General features: G+C 46.6%; 1 protein-coding gene across 1 annotated transcript in view; it reads right to left on the reverse strand.

Annotated features, from left to right (window-relative positions):
• Window positions 1–22,988, reverse strand: part of YLPM1 (YLP motif containing 1) — a gene marked incomplete in the record, with an annotated part of 1,534,972 nt that overhangs the window by 791,066 nt on the left and 720,918 nt on the right.

A 22,988-nucleotide genomic window follows, 5' to 3' on the forward strand; every position in this document is an offset into this window, starting at 1 on the left:
GTCCTGATCTGAGGAAGAGAGAGAAGATACAGAAGCCTGGTCAGAGGAATCCAGAGGAACATCCTGTCGAGGCCTTTTCTCAGGAGGGGGGTGAGAACCCCTAACCATTGTAAGCAAATCTTCAGCCATCTTTAATAATTGCTTCTGTGTCCTGGGAGTAGATTCAGAAGCAGCTTGAGCAGGAACTTTAGACTTAACAGGAGTCTTTGTCTTTGCCTTTGAAATAGTGATGTGAGTAGGCCTGAAAACCCCCTCAGAAGCCGGTACATGCACAGCGGTTCCGGACCCATCTGAGGGAGCGACGTCCGAAGGTCCTGCAGCAGTTAAAATAGTAGGCCTTGATGGCTCCCCATGGGAGTCCGTATCGGCCATTGGTTCAGAAGTGGCAAACGACAGGGGCTGCAAAAGCACCTCACTGACGACAGCCGAACCGGACGCTGGCTCCAGCTGCAACGAGTCCTGTTTGGACCTTGGAGGCCTGTCTTTGTCTTTGCGCTTCTTTTGAATTCCGGTAGTGTCCGACGACATTCTATAATTGAAGCGTCTGCCAAAATAATTTAGAGCCCAATCGTACCTGCGCTTAATAGTACGAGAGTTGAACCTGGCACAGAACCGACAACAAGAAACGTCGTGGTCAGGGCCTAAGCAAGGTAGACAGTAAGAGTGGAAATCTTTATGAGGTATTTGTTTCCCACACGTTATACAATTATTAATGTTTTCTGACATCGGAGGAACAAGAAAAAGATTCCCCAACGGGGTACTTAGCTTTGAGAAGAGAAGTAAGAACTTCGGACCGACAACAACAAAATACGCTGTTCGAAAATCGCCAACCAACGACTTGCGAGCTGCTTTCCACCGCACGGCAAGAAAGACTGGAGAAGATGGCGTCGGCTGAGGGCTATGTACCAGAGCGTACTGACGTCAGGGTACTAGCTTGTACAGCCGACGCCGGACCCAGACTTTGGGATTCTGGCCGACCTTGGGCTGCCTGCCGGCAGGAGCACCCTACAGTTATGACTGCAACAGTGAAACACGAAGAACATCAGAAAATTCCTATCAGAAGAGGAATCAGAAGAAATGAAAACCTGATCTGAAGATTCATAATCAGTGCCTTGCCTAGGTCTCTTAGCAGGGAGAGGTTGGGAACCCCTGATCATGTAATTAAATCCTCAGCCATTTTGATCTGTTTTTAGGCATAGGGGCCTGAGTATGTGGCTCATGCGTGGTTTTTTTTAGACATAGAAGTCGTTTTTGACCTTGTTTTTGTTGCTGGTTTCGGTTTAATATAAAAATGTTGAGGCCTGAAAACACCCTCAGAAGCCGGTGCCTGCTCAGCGGCTCAGGACCATCCAAGGGAGAGACATCTGCGGGTTCAATACTCTGAGAATCAAGCGGCATACCGGACTCCGAATGGGTCTCAGTAGAGGCCTGCGACTCAAAAGTAGCGGGTATCAGTGGCTGCGAAGGCGCCTCCCTGAGTACCGGCGACTGGCTTAGAAGCTTCGACGTCGGTTTTGGACCTCGACAGTCTTTTTCTTTGCGTTTTTTATAAACTCCGATAGTCGGATTGCTAACCAATGACATTTCAGGATAACTAAATCTTGCTCCAAAATATTTAAAAGCAAAAATATACCGATGCTCAATAGTGCGTTGTTTAAATCTAGTACAAAACCGACAGCAAGGCATGTTGTGATCTGAGCCTAGGCAAGGAAAACAGTACAAATGAAAATCCTTGAGGTATTTGCTTCCCACAAGTAATGCAATCATTAACTTTTACTGACATCGGTAAGGAGCAAGAAAAAGTTTCCCCAACGGGGTACTTAGCTTTAGCTTGAAGACTTCGGTTCTGAAGCCCGAATACGAAAATTTCAGGAGTCGGCCGACCGGCACTTGCGAACTGCTTCTGCTTCGGGCACAGCGCAGCAAGAAAGACTGAATAAAAAGGCGTCGGCTCTATGTTTTGTACCCCTGACGACCTGACGTCATGGAAGAGGGGACAGCAACCGACGCAGGACCCAAGACTTTGTTATTCAGGCCGACTGAGGGCAACCTGCTAGCAGATTACCCAAATGTAATGACTGCAACAAAACCCGAAGAACATGAGAAGCCACCGTGTAGTAGGTCAGCTAAGTAATCCAGGATGAGAGGGAGGGAGGGCTGTGCCATGCTGGCTCCCTTAGCCTGAATCCAGGTCCAGAACCTTTTCTATTTGTCAGCATATGACTTTCTAGTGCTAGGGCGTCTGGCCTCACTTATAACATCTAGAACCTTTTTACTGAGGTTGGCAGATTGATAGGGGGTTAGGGAATAAGCCAAGCTGCCAAATTGAGTGTCTGCAATTGGGAATGCATGAATTCCCCTACTCTCTGGGTCAGGAGGTTTGGAATCTGAGGAACATGCCATGGTAGCAGTGGAAACAGACTATGCAGTAAGGGGTACAAGTAATGGCGAGGCCAGTCTGGCGCTATAAGAATTGTCCTTGTATTTTCCTCCTTTATTTTGAGCAGTACCCCGGGGGTGAGAGGTAGTGGAGGAAAGGCATAGACTGACTGACAGGGGAAGGACAGGGCATCCACTTTCCAAGCCATGCAGTGATGCTCCCTGGTGCAGAATTTGCTGAACTGATGGTTGATGGGGGAGACAAAGAGGTCGACCTTCAGGGTGCCTCATTTCTGAGTTATTAGGGTGAAGGTTCTTTTGCTGAGCTGCCACTTGTGTGTATCCAAAAGATTTATGCTTAATTGGTCTGCCAGAGAGTTGAGAGAACCTGGTAGGAATTGTGCTAACAGTTGGAGTTGCATGGCAGAGGTTCTGTGGCAAAAGGTCAAGGCCAGCCTGCAGAGAGGGTAGTAGTGAGTTCATCCCTGCTTGTTGATATACCACATTAAAGTGGTGTTGTCTATTTTGATCAGGAGAGCCCCTGGGGAGAGAAGGGGCTTGAAAGCTATCAAGGCGTGCTGGACAAGAATCATCTCTTTTTGTTTGATGTGCAAAGGGATTTGCTGTGAGCTCCATTGGCCCGGTATGCACCTGCCGTCCAGATGGGCATCCCAGGCATAGTCTGATGCGTCTGTGGTGAGGGTCTGGGCGGCGGGGGGTAGTGCTGAGAAAAGTAGTCCCTTGTTGTGGGCGCATGCTTTTGCCCACCAAAGAAAATCTTTTCTGAGGCGAGGAATTATAGGTATAAGAGTCTCCAGGTCTTGAGAGTGCTGGCACCAAAGGCTTTTTAGGTACCACTGAAGTTTCCTCATATGCAGTCTGGCATATGGAATGAGTAGCATGCAAGATGCCATGAACCCCAGAGCTTGCAGGATCTTCCTTGCAGATAGCTGGGATCTGGTGGCTAGTTGAGAGAAGTAGGCTGTCAGGAAATGTTGCTTTTCTGGTGTAAGGAATGCTATCTGGGATGCTGTGTCCAGGCTTTGTCTCAAGAATATTATCCTTTGGGTGGGCACCTGTATGGATTTATTTTCGTTGACTGTGTACCCTACGGAGGCTAGTAGGGACTTTACAAAGGCCAGGTGCTTGAGCAGCTTTTCCTGACTATCTGCCTGAAGTAGACAGTCATCTAAGTATGGGTAAATCTGGACATTCCTTTGTCTGCAAAAAGCAATGACAGGAGCCAGGCATTTTGTGAAAACTCTGGTAGCAGTAGATAAGCCAAAGGGAAGCACAGAGAACTGAAAGTGCTGAGATCCTGCCCTGAAATGGAGATATTTTGTGCATGATTCCCTGATAGGAATATGGAGGTAGGCCTCTTTTAGATCTAAGGTGGCTAGCCAAGCATCCTTGGAAAGCATGGGTAGCAGCTGCTGGAGGGTGAGCATTCTGAATATTGGGAATACCAGAAAAGGTGTTTAGAATGGATAGATCAAGGATGGGGTGCCAGGTGCCCTCTTTTTTGGGTACCAGAAAAAGTATGGATTAAAAACGGACTCTCTGTTTTGCAGGAACGTGCTCTACTGTCCTCAGAGAGCATGGAAAGTACATGCTTTTGTGCCTCTGCCCACTGGTTTGGAGGTAGATCTGGGAACCCTTCTGGGGAAGGAAGGGTGTGGAAAGATAATCTGTATCCCTGGGAAACTATGTTGCGAACCCAGCGGTCATTGGTAATGGTGGCCCAGGTGTTTGCGTGAAAGGAGAGTTTGTGAAGGGAGACAGAGGGTGGGGGTGGGGAGGTGAGTCACTGTGCATTCTTACCATAAGGGGGTGGCTTAGAACGCCCTGGTTTTGAAGTGGAGGTAGTCCACTGCTTAGATCTCTGCATTCCCTGTGGCTGCTGTCTGGGGGGGGGGGTCTGGGCTAGACTGGCTTAGTGGGAGCAGGAAAGGACCAGTGCTTGGTGTGACAATGTTTGCTGAACCTGAGAGGGTGGACCTGTAAGAAGTCCTTAACTGTATGCATAGATTTTGCTTTTTCTTCCATCTTTAAGACCTCTTCTGCCTTAGTGCCAAATAAGTTGTCTTTGTGCAAGAGGGCATCCAACAATTTAGTTCTGACATGGTCTGGCAAGGGCTGTTCCTTACGCCAGGCATGGCCTTCTAATGACAGATCCTGTGACTGCTGCCCTGCAAGAAGCTTCTAGGGCGTCAAAACCACAGTGCAAGGTGTCTTTAGTTACTTGACTTGCAGAATGCATTAACTCTTGTAACTGTTTAGATTCTGCACAAGCAGGAAAGGAAGACATTTCTTGTTTGAGGAGTCCCAAGGTATGTTGCTGAAATTTTAGCATATGGAAATGACAATTTAGTGCCCTTATAACAAGAGTAGCTGAGGTGTATACTTTTTAACCCCATCGGTCTAGTGCTCGGGAATACCTATCTGAGGGGGTGGGATTCTTAGCAGAGGTTGCTGTAATAACTTTAGGTGCCCTTGAGAAATTACCTCAGGGTCAGCAGTAGGATTTTTAAAAACAAATTATTGAGAGTCAGGGACTCTATAGTACCTGTCTGGTTTTCTGGGTGCAAGAGGGAGGGTGTCAGGATTCGAGCTGGATTCCAGGAAAAAGTACAGTTTTGTACCTACCATAAATGTAGATGTTCGAGTGTTCACCCTGCTGCAGTCATCACACTTGGGTTATTCTGCCGTCAGGCAGTCCCGCAGTCGGCCTGAATTCCAAAGTCTTGGTCCGGTGTCGGTTGCTGTCGCTTCATCCCTGACGTCAGTGTGCCAGGGGTATATAAGAAGCATCCAAAGCCATTTTCTTCAGTTTTTCTTGCCCCAGATGTCAGGTGCCCCCAATAGGTAGGCAATATATATATATATATATATATATATATATATATATATATATATATATATATATATATATATCTCGATAAAAAAATAAAACAATACCTTTAGGCACAAGCAAATACACCACAGAGGTTGTATAGGATAGAGTGGTATAGAGAAGTTCAGCTAGTTCAGAGGGGATGGAGGGAGGGTAACCTGGACTGCAGCAGGGTGAATACTCGAACATCTACATTTATGTTAGGTACAAAACTGTACTATGTTCATCGTGTTACCCTGCTGCAGGCATCACACTTGGGTTGAATCCCAAAGCTAAGGATGGGAGGTGGAGTTAAACAGGGTTAGAAGAAGCTAGTACGCCCTGCAAAAAGTACAGTTTTGTACCTACCATAAATGTAGATGTCCGATAGACATGCAACTGCAGTCATAACATGTGGGTTGTCCTGCCTCAGGCAGACCTCGGTCGGCCGGATTCCAAAGTCTGGGTCCGACGTCGGCTGATGTCGCATTTCTCTCCGACGTCAGAGCAGCTGGAGTACATAAGCATCAGCCGACGCCATCTTCTTCAGTGTTTCTTGCCCCAGATGCCAGGTGCCCTCCAAGGAAGGCTGTAATCAAATAGGAAGACAAAAACAGGATTCCAGAGAAATAAATGAGCAATAAAACATACACCACAACAGATATCCCCAGCTAAGAGAAACAGGGATAGGATTGGATCCTAGGCATAGAGGGGTATGGAGGGAGGGAAAATCCGACTGCAGCTGCATGTCTATCGGACATCTACATTTATGGTAGGTACAAAACTGTACTATGTCCTTCAAGAATGCAACTGCAGTCATAACATATGGGTAGAATACCATAGCTTAGCTGGGGGAGGAGGTATGCTCTAGGAAAAAGATGGTGTGGCAATCAAACCCTGCAGGACTGCCGAAGCAAAGCCTGCTCTGGATCTGGAGTATAGAAGGAGATTGTAGTGTTTGGAGAATGTATGCACGGAGCTCCATGTAGCAGCTTCTAGAATGTCCTTAGTAGGCACCCCTCTTAATGCTGTAGAGGTGGCTGTAGCTCTTGTGGAATGTGGTCTGACATTGGCTGGAAAAGTCTTTCCATGAAAGGAATAACAAAATCTGATGCAATGTCCAATCCATTTTGAAATTGTCTGTTTTGAAATTGCTTTTCCTTGGACTGCAGGGGCGTAAGCTACAAAAAGTTGTTCAGACTTCCTACTGGCCTTGGATCTGTCCAGGTAGTATCGAAGTTGTCTGTGAATGTCCAAGGTATGTAACATTCTTTCCCCCTTATTCTCAGGATTGGGGAAGAAAGCAGGCAAATGAATAGCTTGATTTAAAGAAACCCTAGATACCACCTTTGGCATAAAAGTAGGGTTGGTCCTTAATGAAACCCTGTCTCTGTGAAAAATTATGAACAGTGGTATTGCCATTAGGGCCTGTAGTTCCGAAACCCTTCTTGCTGAGGTAATTGCCAACAGGAAAGCTGTCTTCCATGAGAGAAATTGCAAGTCAACTGAAGCTGCTGGCTCAAAAGGAGGTAGAGTCAGTTTTTCTAGGACAAAATTGAGGTCCCAGGCTGGCACTGGGGCCTTTCTTGGTGGCTTGATGTTCTTGATTCCCCTGAGGAATTGCCTTAGCAAAGGGTGTAAAAAGACAGGAGGATCAGTGTTATATCTAGCTGAAATATCTGATGCATGTATCTTTATGGAAGAATATGAGAGGCCGTTCTTTAGCATATCCGCCAAATATTCCAAGATGAGTGGAATGTTCAACAATGATGCATCATGCCCCTTACTGGTATTCCAATTGCTGAATCTCTTCCATTTTGCTACGTAAACCTTTCTGGTGGATGGTCTTCGAGCCTCTGTTAGTATCCACTGAACTTCCTTGGAGAGAGATAGGTTGAGGTTATTTATGGGATCTCCCAGGCTGTTAGCTGCAGTGTCTGAAGGTTTGGATGCACTGTTTTGAGATTGTGTTGAGTCAAAAGTAGAGGCCATTGGGGAAGGGCCCACCTCGTGGTGTGACATATGCTCCGTAGTAGTGGGTACCAGTGTTGTCTTGGCCAGTCCGGAGCTATTATGATTCCCTTGGGTATCTCTGCTTTGATCTTTAGTAGTACTGAGGTCATCAGTGGCAGAGGTGGGAATGCATAGATTGTTAGGTAGTTCCAGTTGAATGATAGAGCATCTATTTTCCAAGCTTTTGGATGGTATGTCCTTGTGCAGAATTTTTGCAGATGATGGTTGAGGTGAGAGGCAAATAGGTCTACTTCTGGCCTGCCCCATGTCGAAGTGAGTTGTGTGAAGATCTTCGGATGTAACCTCCACTCGTGTGGATCTGTGAAATTCCTGCTTAGGCTGTCCGCCAGCACATTGTCTTTGCCTGGAACAAACTGGGATTGTAACTGGATGTTTAGGCTCAGTAATTTTTCCCAAAGATGCATTGTCAGTCTGCAAAGGGGGTAAGAGTGGGCGCCCCCTTGCTTGTTTATATACCACAACACAGTGGTGTTGTCTGTCCGCATCAGTAAATGGCCTTGTTGAAGTTGGTGTTGAAAGGCCTCGATGGCATGCATTACTGCCAGCACTTCCTTTTGATTTATATGCAGATGTGTTTCCTTTTGAGACCATTGTCCTTGTATACACCTGCCTTCCATGTGCGCCCCCCATCCAAGGTCTGAGGCGTCTGTGGTCATGGTCTGTGTTATCTGTGGTTTTTTTGAATGACATACCTGTGTTGGCCTGGCTCACCGAGGCCCACCATAGGAATTCCTTTTGTGGGCATGGAATGAGCGGTATGGTTGTCTCCAAGTTGTTGCTGTGCTGAGACCAAATGCTTTTTAGGTACCATTGAAGCTTTCTCATGTGTAGTCTTGCTAATGGAACCAGGAGAATGCAGGATGCCATGTAACCCAGGAATCTCCTTGCAGTTATCTGGGTGAGTTTTGCTAAACCTTTGAAGTAATGAGTTAACTTCTCTTGCTTGTCTTCTGTCAGGTAAGCCATTTGAGAGGCTGTGTCTAATTTGGCTCCTTAGAAGATTATTTGCTGGGATGGCTGCAGTCTTGACTTTTGGAAGTTGACTGTGTATCCCAGAGCTTGAAGTAATCGTATGACACAGTCCAAGTTTTTTGTCAACATCAAGTTGTCGTCCGCTTGTATGAGGCAGTCGTCCAGGTACGGGTAAATTTGTATCCCCTGGAGCCTGCAATGAGCAATTACTGAAGCCAGGCATTTTGTGAATACTCTGGGCACAGTAGATAAGCCAAATGGCAATGCTGAGAATTGATAATGCTCTGGCCCTGCAAGAAATCTGCGGTATCTTCTGCAGCTGTGTCTGATAGGGACATGCAGGTATGCCTCCTTGAGGTCCAGAGTAATCAGCCAAGACCCCTTGCCCAGCATGGGAAGGAGTTGCTGTAGAGTCAGCATTTTGAACTTTGGTACTATGAGAAAGGTGTTTAATGCGGACAAATCTAGTATTGGTCTCCATTGAGATTCTTTTCTTGGAACAAGGAACAGTCTTGAGTAAAACCCCTGGCCTTGTTCTTGTTGTGGAACTCTCTCTATTGCTTTCATCCGAGTCAGCAGAGAGATTTGCTTGATAGCTTCTGCCCTCTGGTTTTGTGGTAGGTTTGGCATTCCTTGTTTTCTTGGCAAGGTATGAAAATGGAACCTGTAGCCTCGATCTATAATGTCCAAAATCCATTCGTCCTTTGTCAGTCTGTGCCAATTTTCTGCAAACAGAGATAATTTCCCGCCCAAGGGAGCTTCTATTTGTTCCCTGGTAGGCGGAAGTAGAGGAAAGTCATTGAGATTGTGGCTGTGGGGCAAGTGAAACCCCTGCGTCACTTCTTTGGTTTCCTGGCTGCCACTGTCGTCCCCTGTAAGGACCTCTGTATTGGCCTCTTCCTCGGCCACGTCTGTTTTTACCCCTTTGAAACTTTTCTGGATTAGGAAAGGACCAGTTTTTTGAAGGCCAATTCCTACTAATCTGGGGGGTTGAACCTGGAGGAAATCTTTCACCGTCTGAACTGATTTTGCTTTTTCCTCGATGGTCTTTAACACATCCTTAGCATTAGCACCAAAAAGCTTGTTCTTTTCCAAAGGTGCATCCAGAAGTTTTGCCTTTACATGATCTGGTAGAGGTTGATCTTTTAACCATGCATGTCTACGAATGACTGCCCCTGTCATAGCTGCCCTACATGAAGCTTCCAGTGCATCATATCCACACTAACTTGCTGAGTGTTATGTACTGCTTCCTGCAAAGCCTTCCTGTCTAAAGGATCAGGAGTGGCCAAAGTTTTTTGTAAATCTTCTAGCAGGAAATCCTGATATTGTAACATATGAAAAAGGCAATTCAAAGCTCTCATAGATAAGGTAGTGGATGTGTAAACCTTTTTGCCCCATCTCTCTAATGACCTAGCTTCCCTGTTGGAGGGCAATGGATTTTTAGAGGTGGAAGCTGAAACTCCTTTAGGCCCCTGAGAAATAGTTTCCAAATCAGCAGCATGAGCCCTGAATAAATGGTAATGAGTTTCTGGGACCCTGTAATACCTGTCTGGCTTGGCTGGAGCAGGAGGAAGAGAGTCAGGGGTAACACTACAGTCAGAATATAAATCATCCAAAACATAAAGTACAGGAGGAATAGCTAAGGGCCTGTGCTGGGGCTTCTTAAGGAAAGTCCGAAGGCGTTTTCTGGAATCAGAGTATTCCTGGCCTTGCCACTTGAAATGTTCCCTCATGGTATGCAGAACTTCCCCAAAAGAAATATCCTCAGGCGGGGAGGCCGAGGGGATGGAATCCTCTTGCATCCGAGTCCTCATAGGTCTGGAAGAGCTCTTCCTGGCTATCAGAGTGGGCAGAGCCCTCAGAGTCTTCATCTGACGGAATAGGGTCAGAGGGTTCAACCCGGGGCCTTTTATCAGAAGGAGGCTGGGATCCTCTCTCAGGATGGGCCTGTGAACCTCTAATCATAGAAGTTAAATCAGCAGCCATAGACATAATTTGTGTCTGGAGTAGGCTGAGGAAAGGTTTTAGTAGTAAGATGTTTTGTTTTGCTGGCTGCCTTAGCCCTGGTGTAGGCTTTAATAGACATGGCCATCGGAGGCCTGGCAGCTCCACGTGCAGGAGTGACCTTGTCTACAGCAATGGTCTCGGGCATTTCCTCGGTTTCGGTATCCGGAGGAAAATCAATAACTGGCGGAGTGATATCCGGAATCGGAGTCGTCGGTAATGCGGTGTCTTCGGTTCGGAGCGGTGGAGAGACCGTCTCAGAGAGAACCGGAGCACCCGCGATAGGTTCTGGCGTGGAGTCGGTGGTAGACGCGGGCCGAGGATGTCGGTCCCGGTCTTTTCGTTTCTTGGGAGTTTGCGATGTTGGAAGTTCCGACGGCATTGTGTAAGCAAATTTTTCATGAAAAATCTTCAGCGAACTCCGCCCGGCGCCTGAGTGCGCTTGTTGAAGCGAGCACAGGCTACACAGGCCGAGACGTCGTGGTCTGGGCCAAGGCAAGGAAGACAGTAAGAGTGGAAATCCTTATGAGGTATTTGTTTACCACAAGAAAGACAATTGTTAACTTTTTCAGTCATTTCTGACATCGGCTGAGGCAAGAAAAGGTCCCCAACGGGGTACTTAGCTTTTTTGATGACTTCGGAATCGAAGAATACAGGAGCTGACTGACCGGCACTTGCGAACTGCTTCTGCTTCGGGCACCGCGCGGCAAGAAAGACTGAAGATGGCGTCGGCTGATGCTTATGTAACTCCAGCCGCTCTGACGTCGGAGAGAAATGCGTTATCAGCCGATGTCGGACCCAGACTTTGGAATCCGGCCGACTGAGGGCTGCCTGAGGCAGGACAACCCATATGTTATGACTGCAGTTGCATTCTTGAAGGACATCAGTGGCGCAAATGTTTTTCAAACACTAAAGCCTGCAGTTCTGAGATCTTCCTGCCCAAGATTACCACCAACAGAAGACTGTTTTCCTGAAGTATTTCCAGTGTGTCAAACCTGTTGGCTCAAAATGGGTTACAGTTCATTTCTACAACACAAAACTAAAGTTACAAAGTGTACAAACTACTGTTTTTGTGGGCTGAGGTGTAGAATCCCACTGAGGAAATGCTTTTCCTCTCGCCTTGAGGTAACCGGGAGAACCAATGGGTGAGCAAGGCATATAACAAACAGATGGAATTTATGGAAGTGCGAGCGAAGCTAAAATAAAATAATTCTGACAAACAATGAAGGACCACTGGCACATTTACATCTCTGGGTTCCAGATCCCCTCTTTTTGTCAACTTAGGATTAATTTGTTCCACTTTGTTCAATGTTATAACCTAGTGTTTGGTTTTCTGCCCTCCCTCATAATATTACATGACTCAAAGTGTGTATGCCCAAACTGTAGGACGATTTTATCTTCTAGGCTGTCAAGGTGAAGGTGGATATCTTTGGACAAATTAAGAATACCTTCTCAATACCAAACACAATGTCTTTACAGGCATGACCATACCATAAAATAAAACAAAAACCTTAACAAACCCCAAGTAATCACTTTCATACTTACAAGACTGAACTATTCATGACTTAAAATATATTCCTTTAAAACCATGTGAATTTTGATACTTGGTCTTTTTAACTTGCATTTAAATTTAACTGCATCATTTATCCCATAATATTCTTATGCATTCAAATTTTTTGTAGCAAATGTGTGTCCAACACACTTTCCATATCTCCCTTCTTAAAATAAAACCATTTCCATTCATTGCATATAAATGTTTGCCTAAAACTTTCTTTTAATTTACTGCTTTTTACATAATCATGTTCCTACATTATTTTCATTATTTTTTTACTACTTTTGTCCACATAAAATACTGAACATTCCCTACATTTGGCTACATAAATAGCCTTAGACATGGAGTTAAAACAGCCTGGTGCAATTTATAAATTGTTCACTTTGTTAATCATCCTTCACTACCTTGCTTTTTATGAACATACACTGTAGGCAAAAAACAGTGTTAAGTACCTTGTTTCCAAGTAGAACTGCCCTCTCTCTTGAAGCTTCAAGTTTTATTAATTTTAAAACTTGGCTCATCACCTAATTTGTTACTAACAATTCACTGGCTTTCAAAACCTTCCAATTATTTTCTACAGTAGTTTGTATTCCTTCTGAGTCTTCTGTATATGGTAAAGCTGTTTCATTGACCTTACTTCTGCTACACACCATCTTGTCTTTCATGATAAATTAGAGAGCAAATCTGAGACTGGACAATAAAAAAGAAGTTAGGTACTCACCATAACATTCCATGTGAGTTGTTTACCTCATCTTTATTCTCAATGATGGGTTTGGAGCCGATCCTCGGCTCTCACACGGCCGATAGCAAAGCTCAAGGTTTGCCAGTAGCTCGAGACCAAGCCCCTTATCCCACAACACACTGCTGGAATTACCTCAGATCTTGTTTGCTGCAATTTTATATATACCCTTTTATTTTTTTCTTTTTCTACAAGGAAGCACTTCCGAAAGGGGAAGAAGAAGTATTGAATAACCAGGATGGTACTAGCCTCCAAGTCAACTGTCAGCCAGGAGGGAGGGATGTGAGAATAAAGGCGAGATAAACAACTCACATGGAACGTTATGGTAAGTACATAACTTCTATATGTGAAGGTGTTAAATCTCGCCGTTTATTCTCATTGATGGGTAGCGTCCCTAGCACCCTCAATCTTGGATGGCTCATGGAAGTACGTTTTTCACTACCGTGGAACTAAAGGAAAACCTGTCCCTGGAAGCCTTATCTACTTTGTAATGCGTGATAAAGGTATGAGGCTTAGACCAAGTGGCTGCAGCACAAATACTGTGAAAGGGCAATTTAGCTTGAAAGGCAGAAGACGTAGAAACAGCTCTGGTAGAATGTGCCTTAGGTTTGTGTGTCAATGGCATGTTTGCATTCGCATAAACAAAGGATACACAGTCTGATATCCACTTAGATAGGGGTTGCTTTAGCCACTGGACTACTTTTTCTGCCTCCGAAAAAGATATGAAAAGTTGATCTGATTTTCTAATATCCTTAGTTCTATCACGATAAAATCTGAGCTGTCTGTGTACATCAAGTTTGTGCAATATGTACTCCAATTTGTTAGAGTGGTTGGGAAAAAAGACTGGCAACTCAATGACCTGACTGATATTGGATTCAGAACAGACTTTAGACAAAAAATAGGGGTTTGTTCAGAGAGATACTCTAGCAGCATGGAAAAACATGTAAAGTCGTCTGATAGAAAATGCCTGAAGTTCTGACACTCTGCGGGCAGAAGTAATGGCTACTAGAAATATAGTCTTCCAGGACAAATATTTGAGATTACAAGAAGATGCTGGTTCAAAAGGGGGAGAATTATTTGAGACAGCATAAAATTCAAATTCCATGGAGAATAAGGGACTTTGACAGGATGTCTCATGTGAAAAGCCCCTTTAAAAAAAGCCTTAGATAACTTATGGCCCATAACGGTCAATCCATCAAATCCAAGGTGGAAATTTGATATGGCAGCTAACTGGACTAACAGTGGCAGCTGCTGCTCCTTCCTTAAAAATCTTTGTCAAAAATTCTAAAATGGACGATAGAGGAGCTCGGAAAGGGTCGATTTTCTGTATATTGGCCAAAATTGAGAACTTGTTCCACTTACTGCGGTATAGTTTCCCGGTGGATGGCTTGTGAGAAGACAAAAGGATTTGTCTTGTATCATCTGAGAGTGAATGAAGCCTGGCGATTATGGGACGTGGATTAGCTAAGCAGTCAGCTTTAGGGACTGCAGTGAAGGATGGAGGTCCCCTGACGGGTGTGTCAGAAGGTCCGGAACCATCAGCTGCATAAGACATGAGACGCATGGACGAGTTCACACCCGAGTTTAGGGCAGCGAGTTGTGTGTTGACTTTGTCGGCAACCCCTGCAGCTACTGTGCCCTGGAAAGTATCTCCTAGCTCTTTCAGGAGATCTCTCTGCAGTCTCGTAAAATGGGTTAAATAGTTCGGCGATCGCAGAGAAAAAGTCACTGCACTAAACAGTTAGTTATGTACTCACCATAACGTTAGATGTATGTAGTCCGTCTCGCCTCACATTCTTCACTTGTGGATTCGGAGCCGAATGTCGGCTCCGACTCGGCCTATTTACTAGCTCGAAAGTCTTTGATTGGCTGGGCTAATATGGTATCCCATAATGCATTGCTCCACATCCCCAGATCTAGTTTGCTGCCAACAGAAGTATTGTATCCATCGCCCAAACACACACACACACACACACACACACAAACTCACAATAACGACGTCCAACAAATTATCCAAAGGGACTCTAACATCAGAAGTACAAGGAGATCCTCCAAATCCCCCAGGCGTGGGGGACGGTGGGGAGGGTAATGAAGAATGTGAGGTGAGATGGACTACATACATCTAACGTTATGGTGTACATAACTAACTGATGTTATGTAGTCCTACCTCGCCTACATTCTTCACTTGTGGGGCAGCGTCCCTAGCACCTACATCCTGGGTGGCTCAATGGAAAATACTCCTGAGCACTGTGGAGCCAAAAGATGATCTGCCCCTGGACACCACATCCAATTTGTAATGGGAAACAAGCATGTGAGGAGAAGCCCATGTTGCAGCCACACATATATCATCCATCTATAACCTAGCTTGAAAGGCTGTGGAAGTGGAAACTGCTCTGGTAGAGTGTGCTCTGACTGGAAAAGGCAGGCTCTTTCCCCCTGCCTGATAAATAAAGGAGACGCAACCAGCTATCCACCTAGACATGGTGACCTTGGAAACCGCAGACCCCAAGCGATTCTCCGAGAACGAGACGAAGAGCTGGTCTGACTTCTGCCAATCTTTAGTCCTGTGTAGATAAAAGCGTAGCTGCCTATGAACATCCAACAGATGAAACTGGTACTCTGCCTTATTTGAGAGGTTGGGGAAGAAGACCGGCAGCTCAATGGACTGATTAATATTAGATAAGGAAGCCACTTTGGGAAGAAAGGATGGATTTGGTCAGAGAGACTCTATCTTTATGGAATACCAAATATGGGGGCTTGACTGATAGGGCCTGGAGTTCTGATACTCGTCTAGCCGATGTGATCGCTATCAAAAAGGCAGATTTCCATGTAAGAAATTTTAAATCACATGAAGCCGCGGGCTCAAAGGGTGGGAGAGTGAGGGCCTGCAGAACAAAATTGAGGTCCCAGGGCATAACAGGTTGAGATACAGGGAGACGAAGAGAAGAGTGCCTTTCAGGAATGCTCTACATAGCCTGTGTGCCATTAAGCTAGGTTCATAAGCCACATGATAATTTGAAATAGCCGCCAGCTGAACTTTGATGGTGGCTGAGGCAGACCCTTGGTAGAATAAATGAGACAAAAATTCCAACAGGGTCAATGGTGGCTGCGTAGGGTCAATACCTTAGGACTGGGCCCATATCAAAAACCTTTTCCACTTGCTGGAGTAGATCTTCCTAGTGGACGGCTTATGAGAGGATGAAAGAATATGGACCACGTCTGGAGAAAAATCATGACACCTGACTACGGATGGAAGTGGAGTAGCCAGGCGGTCAGCCGGAGGGTCTCCAGGGAGGAGTGGAGCTGTCCCGACATATGTGTCGGCAAATCTGGATGAGGGTCTAGAGTCCAAGGAGCATCCAAGATGTAAGGTTGAAGGAAAGGGAACCATACTTGTCGAGGCCAGTGTGGCACGATGAGAATCAATCTGCTTCCCAAGTATAGCGCTTTCTGAATCACCCTCGAGATAAAGGGAAACGGAGGGAAAGCATACAGCAGACCCGAGGGCCAATTGTGCGCAACAGCTTCCCTTGGAGATTCCCCCTGTGGGGGGATCAGCGAGTAGTAGTTGCTGCATTTCGCACTGAGGGGGCTGGCAAACAGATCGCAGCAAGGCTGACCCCATTTGCTGAATATACTGTCCGCCACCCGGCGGTTCAGGGACCACTCTTAAGACATGAGGATCGCCGCTCTTAGCCTGTCTGCAATCACATTGGTTTTCCCCGGGATGTACGTTGCCACCAAGGCCCGTTGGGAAGCTATCGCCCAATTCCACACTCTCATGGCCTCCACTGCATAGTGGGTACGATCTGGTTCCTCCTTGTTTGTTGAGATACCACACTACTGACATGTTGTCTGAGTGTATCGCAATAGTCCCTAGAGGGAGGACATCCTGAAGTGCCTGCAACGCTAAGAGCACTGCCCTCATCTCTAGGACATTTATGTGCAAGTCTATCTCGTGCTCCTGCCACGTGCCTTGGACCATCCTGCCGAGATAATGCCCCCCCACACCCTATCCGGGAGGCGTCCGTGGTCACTGTGGCTACCGGGGTGGGTGGAACAAAGGGTTTCCCTACGTCTAAGTTGTTGGTGCATAGCCACCAACTGCCTGTGATTAAGATAAGATGGGATAGCGGTAGTCTTTGGAAGGACCATTGAGAGAATAGGAGCCATTATAGGATCCTCATATGTAACCTCGCTAACGGGACCATCATGATAGTGGACACCATTGTCCCCAGTAACTGAAGAACTAGTCTTGACCTCACACGTGTCAGAGACATCATCATCCGAACCTGTCGTTGCAACCCTGTGATCCTTTCCATAGGTAGGAATGCTCTCAATCGAATAGTGTCCAACTCTGCTCCTATAAATGAGACATGCTGTGAGGGTAGCAAGGCAGATTTTTTTCCAGTTTATTGTGATGCCTAACTGGTGACAAAGATCGATAGCAGTATCTCTGTTTTGAAGAAGTAGATGCTTGGTGGGGGCGGATAGGAGCCAGTCGTCCAGGTAAGGAAACATCCGGAATCCTTGACGTCTCAAGAGAGCCGTCACCACTGCCATGCACTTGGTGAACACCCTGGGGGCTGTGGTGAGACCAAAGGGCAGGGCTCGAAACTGAAAGTGCCTGGCTCCCAGCCGGAAGCATAGATGACATCTGGATGCTCTGTCCATTTTGATGTGGTAATAAGCATCCTTCAGGTCGATGGAGCACATCCATACTTCCTTTCCCAATAACAGGAGAATCGATTGTAGCGTGACCATCCGGAATGTGGACTTGTGTACGTAATGAATGTGTCGGCTGAGATCGAAAATGGGTCTCAGGTCCCCCGTTCTTTTCGGCACCAAAAAGAATCTTGAGTAAGTCCCTAATCCGATCTGGTCTGGGGGGACTGGTTGGATGACTCCTTTTTCTAGCAGGTGAGAAACCTCTGTTGCTGCATGACCCCTTTGACTGGGTGAAACATCGGGATCCTTTTGACAGGGGGGGGGGGTGAAATGGGATGGTGTAACCTCCGGACATTATCCCCAATACCCATCTGTCCTGGGTGATGTCGACCCAGGCTTCCGGATACCGGGAAATTCGACCCCCGAATGGCTCTGGAGAAGCACAGCCGGGCACACCCTCAGGAATGAGAGTATGGGCAACCACGAAAGGAATCACGGTCCCCAGAATTGCGGGGGCCCCCCTCTGCCTCTGGGGCGATGTCGCCCTGAATACAACCCCCCATCCCCTGCCTCGGGGGGAGGGGGGTCTCACCCTGTGCGGTAGGAAAAGACCTTTGAGATTTTTTGAACCACATCTTTCCCCCCTCGCTGAGCCTTGGGATAAGGCCTCGACGGGAGGGAAAAACAGACTCCCACAGCAGACAAGTGTCTTTCACTTTGGTCCCGAACAAGGAGGAACCATCGAAGGGGGCATCAGTAAAGGAAGACTTAAAGGTCTCTGCAAAGTGACAAAGGCGTAGCCAGGCTTGCCTCCTGAGGGGCACCCCTGAACTAGCCGCCCTACTAGCTCCCTCGGCCGCGTATGAAATCAGTCGCATGGACGTGTTAGCAATGGAGTTGAGGGTAGAGAGCTGAGCGTTGACACTCTGAGCCACCACCTCAGGCACGTTACCCGTTAGAGAATCTCAACTCCTTATGGAGATCTCTCTGGAGCCTCGTGAAATGAGACAAATTCAGCGACCGCAAAGCCGCCACCACTATAGCATCTACCAGGACTCCCTTTGTCAAAAATTCTTTCCCTTGGGGTGCAGACAAAAATTTGTTAGGACGTCGAGGAACAGGCTCCACAGAGTCAGGAGTCTCCCACACCCTCCGAGAAATAAGGTCCAGAAGCTCGAAGGGTGGAGGCACCCAAGAGGCGGAGGGCTGAGCGCGCCAAAGACCTTAAGGAATACTGACTCCTCCTTGGAGGGGGTTTTGGAGGGCCAGTCTCCTCTTTGTTTTTAGATCTCCAGTATATCGGAGAACGAAACGTCCTCAGAGGAAGACCTAGGGGATCCCTCCGATTCCTCGAGGTCAGTATCGGAAGTGAGAGACTCGTCCTCGAGGTCAGTATCGGAAGTGAGAGACTCGTCCTGAGAGTCTATGTGCTTCCTCTTGCAAGATGTCCTTCTAGGGGGTTCCTCAGGCACAGGCTCTGAGGGCCCCTCAGAAAGAAGGGGACCACTCGTGGGGGTATCCTTAGGCCCCTGCGCTCTGCTATCCAAGGATAGGCGAGTGTCAGAAACTCTCGCCGGTGTTGTGGGGGACAGAAGAACCGATCCGAGAGAAGTAGCTGACCTAGCCAGCGCGCTCCGCATAGCCTCGAAGGCAGGATCTCCAGAATCGAAGGACCGACCACCTTCCAAGGTCATGACCGGGACCGGTGTCCCCGCAGCCGAGGCGCCAAGGGGGAGGCTCGGAACCGAAGGGTGTTCCCAGACGACCCCCTCGGGCCCGACCGAGGAGACCAGAGCCTCGAACCCTGTGGACGGAGCCAACAAGGTCGGAGCCGATGCGGGCACCGATAAACCCCGCTGGGGGATAGGTGCCAGCGCAGGAACGTCCTCAGAGCAGAACTTACCGGCTCTGACGACAAGGATGTGCTCGGAGGAATAGCAGGTACGACTAACACAGCTGGCTCCGGAGCCGACTGGGTCGGAGCTGAGAAAAGTTTGGCCAACACCGGCGACTGTAGGAGCCTCTGCACCACCCTATCTACATCCAAATCGGAAAGCCTGGAGGATTTGGAGGAAATGGACGGAGACCTAGATATCTTATCTGGAGAAGCTTGCCCCAAACTTGGCGACAGGCTCCGAATCGGTTCCAAAATTATCGGAGCGGAAGCAGACTCAGTCGACACAGCTACCTCCTGCGGCCCCAATGTTGGTGGAGCCGAGGAAGCCGATTCGACAATGGTAATTTTACAAGGTGGCTCCGAAACAACAGATGGAGTCGGAGACCTCTTCTTGGATTTGGAGGATTTAGACTGACTGGGAGCCGAACCTAAATCCTCCTCAAAGGACGGTTTTAGCAGTCCCTATAGGATCAATTTGTTTCTCCTCTCTTGGAGCACCCGAGGACTAAAGGCGTGGCAGAAACTGCACGACTCCTGAAGGTGGATGGCACCAAGACAGTAAACACAGACCGAATTGCCCGTCTGTGATAGACATTTTATAGGCACACTTTGTACACTTTTTAAAGCCCGAGGGCTTATGCTCTTTTTGTTCCTTAGACATGCCCAGCCAACAATTGCAGCAGCCGCTACTGACAAAAGGCGGGTAACCGCTGACAGAGAAACCAGTGAACTTGGAAAAACACAAACAAGGCACAGGGGAGAACCTCTAAATAAAATGGTTCTCAACTTAAAATAAGAGACAGCCAGACAAACACCACAAGGAGGACTAGGTCCTCTAACTTAAACGGGCCTAGCCCGAGGGAGTAAGGGATACCACACACAAACGCACTCGCAACCTACAAAAGGTAATGCAGCAACAACACTAATAACAACTCTATTTGAATACACACAATTAGCCAAAAATTACCCAAAAATCTTCACAAGAAAAGTTTTTTTTGCAATACTTAGCCACAGCCAAGTCGAGACCACATCCGAACTCTACAAGCGGCAAACGAGATCTGGGGATGTGGAGCAGTGTATTGTGGGATACCATCTTAGCCCAGCCAAAGACATTCGAGCTAGTAAATAGGCCGAGTCGGAGCTGACATTCGACTCCGAACCCACAAGTGAAGAATGTAGGCGAGATAGGACTACATAAAATCATGCATTTCCCATATCTATCCAAGTTCCAAGAATCTCTGCTGGGAGGATGGATAGATGCGGATGTTTCAGACACTTCCTTTTTGGTGGCATCAGCTACCACCATGGCATCAACAGGCACTCCCCTTTTATCAAAAAGGCTTTGTCCACTGGAGCAGAGATGAACTTATTCTGCTTACAAGGGACAGGTTCAATGGCCTCCGGTGACTCCCACGTCTTACAAGAGATCAGCTCCATGAGCTCGACATAAGGCGGAGACACCAAAGACGTGAAAGGTTAAGACCCAAAAGCCTTCAAGAGCACTGACCCGTCCTCAGTAGGGGAAGTCAGTGTCGGATGTCAAAGACTCCTGTGGGGAGTGTAAGTGCCTCCTCTTGCACAGTCTCTTCCTGGGTAACTCCTCAGTGGGGAGATCTGAGGAGGACTCAGAAGGGCAGGGGACGCCCTATGGGGCTACTTGAGGCTCAGGGTCTCTAGGCTTAGGGGGACCGGTAGACGTAGAAGCAGACAGAAGAGCTTGAGGGGAGAAGGAAGCCCGAACTGATGCCAACGATGTCTTAGGAGACAGGACTCTCCTTATGGCATCAAAAGCACCATGGCTCCGACGAGAAGGGGTGGACGGATCAGGAGGGACCGACAGATCCTCCTGCACCGAAACCATGGGCTCCGAGCCCGAGGTAGGAGGCGAGCTCATCCGAGCCGCAGCCCTGAAAGGAAGAGTCTGCACCGACAAATCGGTCCGACTATCCTCCCCGGACCGGACAGGAGAGTGTCGGCTCCTAGAGTCCTCAGTCGGCGCCGAGGATGTCAGAGTAGATAACACCGGTGGGGGTCTCTGTTCCAATAGGTTCGACAACTATCGGTTAGGACTCCTTCGGTTCCGAGAGTCCAGTACAGCTCGGAGGAGGAATAGTCAAGTACGGTTCAATGGTCTTTGGCTCCGATGAAGCTTCTGCACTAGCCGATCCATATCAGAGAGTCTCACCGAAGACTTCGAGGAATGAACCGAAGGTGCTGACTGGAGCAAAGGAGATGAGGGAACCTCAGAGACCGGCTCCAAGACTGGGAGCTGGCTCCATACCAAAGGGACACTCGGTTCCGAGGACTGTGGAACTGATGACCCTGTACCCTCTAATTTTTTTGCCTTGTTAGTTTAGAATCTGAAGATTTTGAAGAAGTGCTGGCACCTTCCTGGCTACCCAGCACCTCAGAGAAAGTATGCTGCAGCAACTCCCTATCAATGAGTTTCTTATTCTCTCTAAGAGAACCCTAGATGAAAAAGAGTGGCAAATACTGCAAGAGTCTTTGAGGTGTTTAGCCCCAAGACAGTAAACACACTGGACATCTTCGTCTGTGACGGACATTTTCTGTCCATAATCTGGACATTTCTTAAACCTCGATTTGGGGTGAGACTTTTTCTTCTCATCCGACATGTTAGAAACACACACAACACAAAATTAACCTGCAGAGGTTAAATAAAGGGGTAACTAGGCCCACACTAAAAAAAAAAAAAAAAAAAAAGAGAGAGAGAATAAAATTGTTAAAACTAAATAGGGCTAAGAAAAGGCCCAACACTGAAAAAACTAAGCCAACACAGGGCACTATCTCTACAATTTAACTTTCTTAAAACTATATTACTTTAACGAGAAACACAAACACACACACACTAAATAAAGAATAGTTTATCAAAAGAGAAAGAATTTTTTTAAACCTGCGATTTAGTAAAAAATGGTCAGAGCTGACTGGATCACCGAGATCTCTCTTGCCGCGGCAAACTAGATCTGAGGTAATTCCAGCAGTGCATTGTGGGGAAAAAGGGCTTGGTCTTGAGCTATAGGCAAACCTTGAGCTTTGCTATCAGTCGTGTTAGAGCCAAGGATCAGCTCCGAACCCATCAGTGAGAATAAACGGCAAGATTTAACAACTTCACATCACTGTTTTAATTCAATCATAACAGTATCTAACATGCGGGATACTCATGCTTTTATTTCCATTTAAAACTGCTGATCTAAGGTACTTAACCTACTCATACACAAACCAGCTGACAATTTTATTTTTATTTTTTAATTTATTAATTGGATTAAGAGTACTGATCACAAATCGTCAATGTCTTTTTCAGCCTAGGGAAAAGTACAGCAATAAAACTGGCTTACATAATACAGACTGCCAATGCAATGCCATATGTACAACATTAGAGTAAGGCAACAATAAAGTAAACACAGTTAAGCATCCAGTATGAGAAATTATATCAAACAGCTGATCGCCTCTGAAATAATCTTATGACAAAAAGAATACTCCATTGTTTTCCAGTGTCTAGACAGGACCAGATTTTTTTCCCTCTCTTTGTATTTCATTTCATATTTTTGTGGCTGTCTGTTGGTATTATGTTTATTACCCTTCAATGTAAAATTTCCATACTAGCAACATTTAATGTTTCTAAAAAGCATACTCCACTTTTAAAGTACATTGTGATAGCTTTTGAAGTTGGGAATACAAATAAATAAAAAAAGCTAAAGGAGTGCACTACTGATTTAAAGCATAAAAGCTTAACCTTCTTTTAACCAGCACCATCCATAGCATGTATTTAAAATACTAATGTAACCATTACGCAATTTTTCATGCATTAACGACAAAGGGGGTCTACAGAGAGAGCTCTATAAAAATGTTTTAC

The sequence above is a fragment of the Protopterus annectens genome, chromosome 6.part0, assembly GCF_019279795.1.
Source record: "Protopterus annectens isolate FY-2018-M chromosome 6.part0, PAN1.0, whole genome shotgun sequence".
NCBI classification, from domain to species: domain Eukaryota; kingdom Metazoa; phylum Chordata; order Ceratodontiformes; family Protopteridae; genus Protopterus; species Protopterus annectens.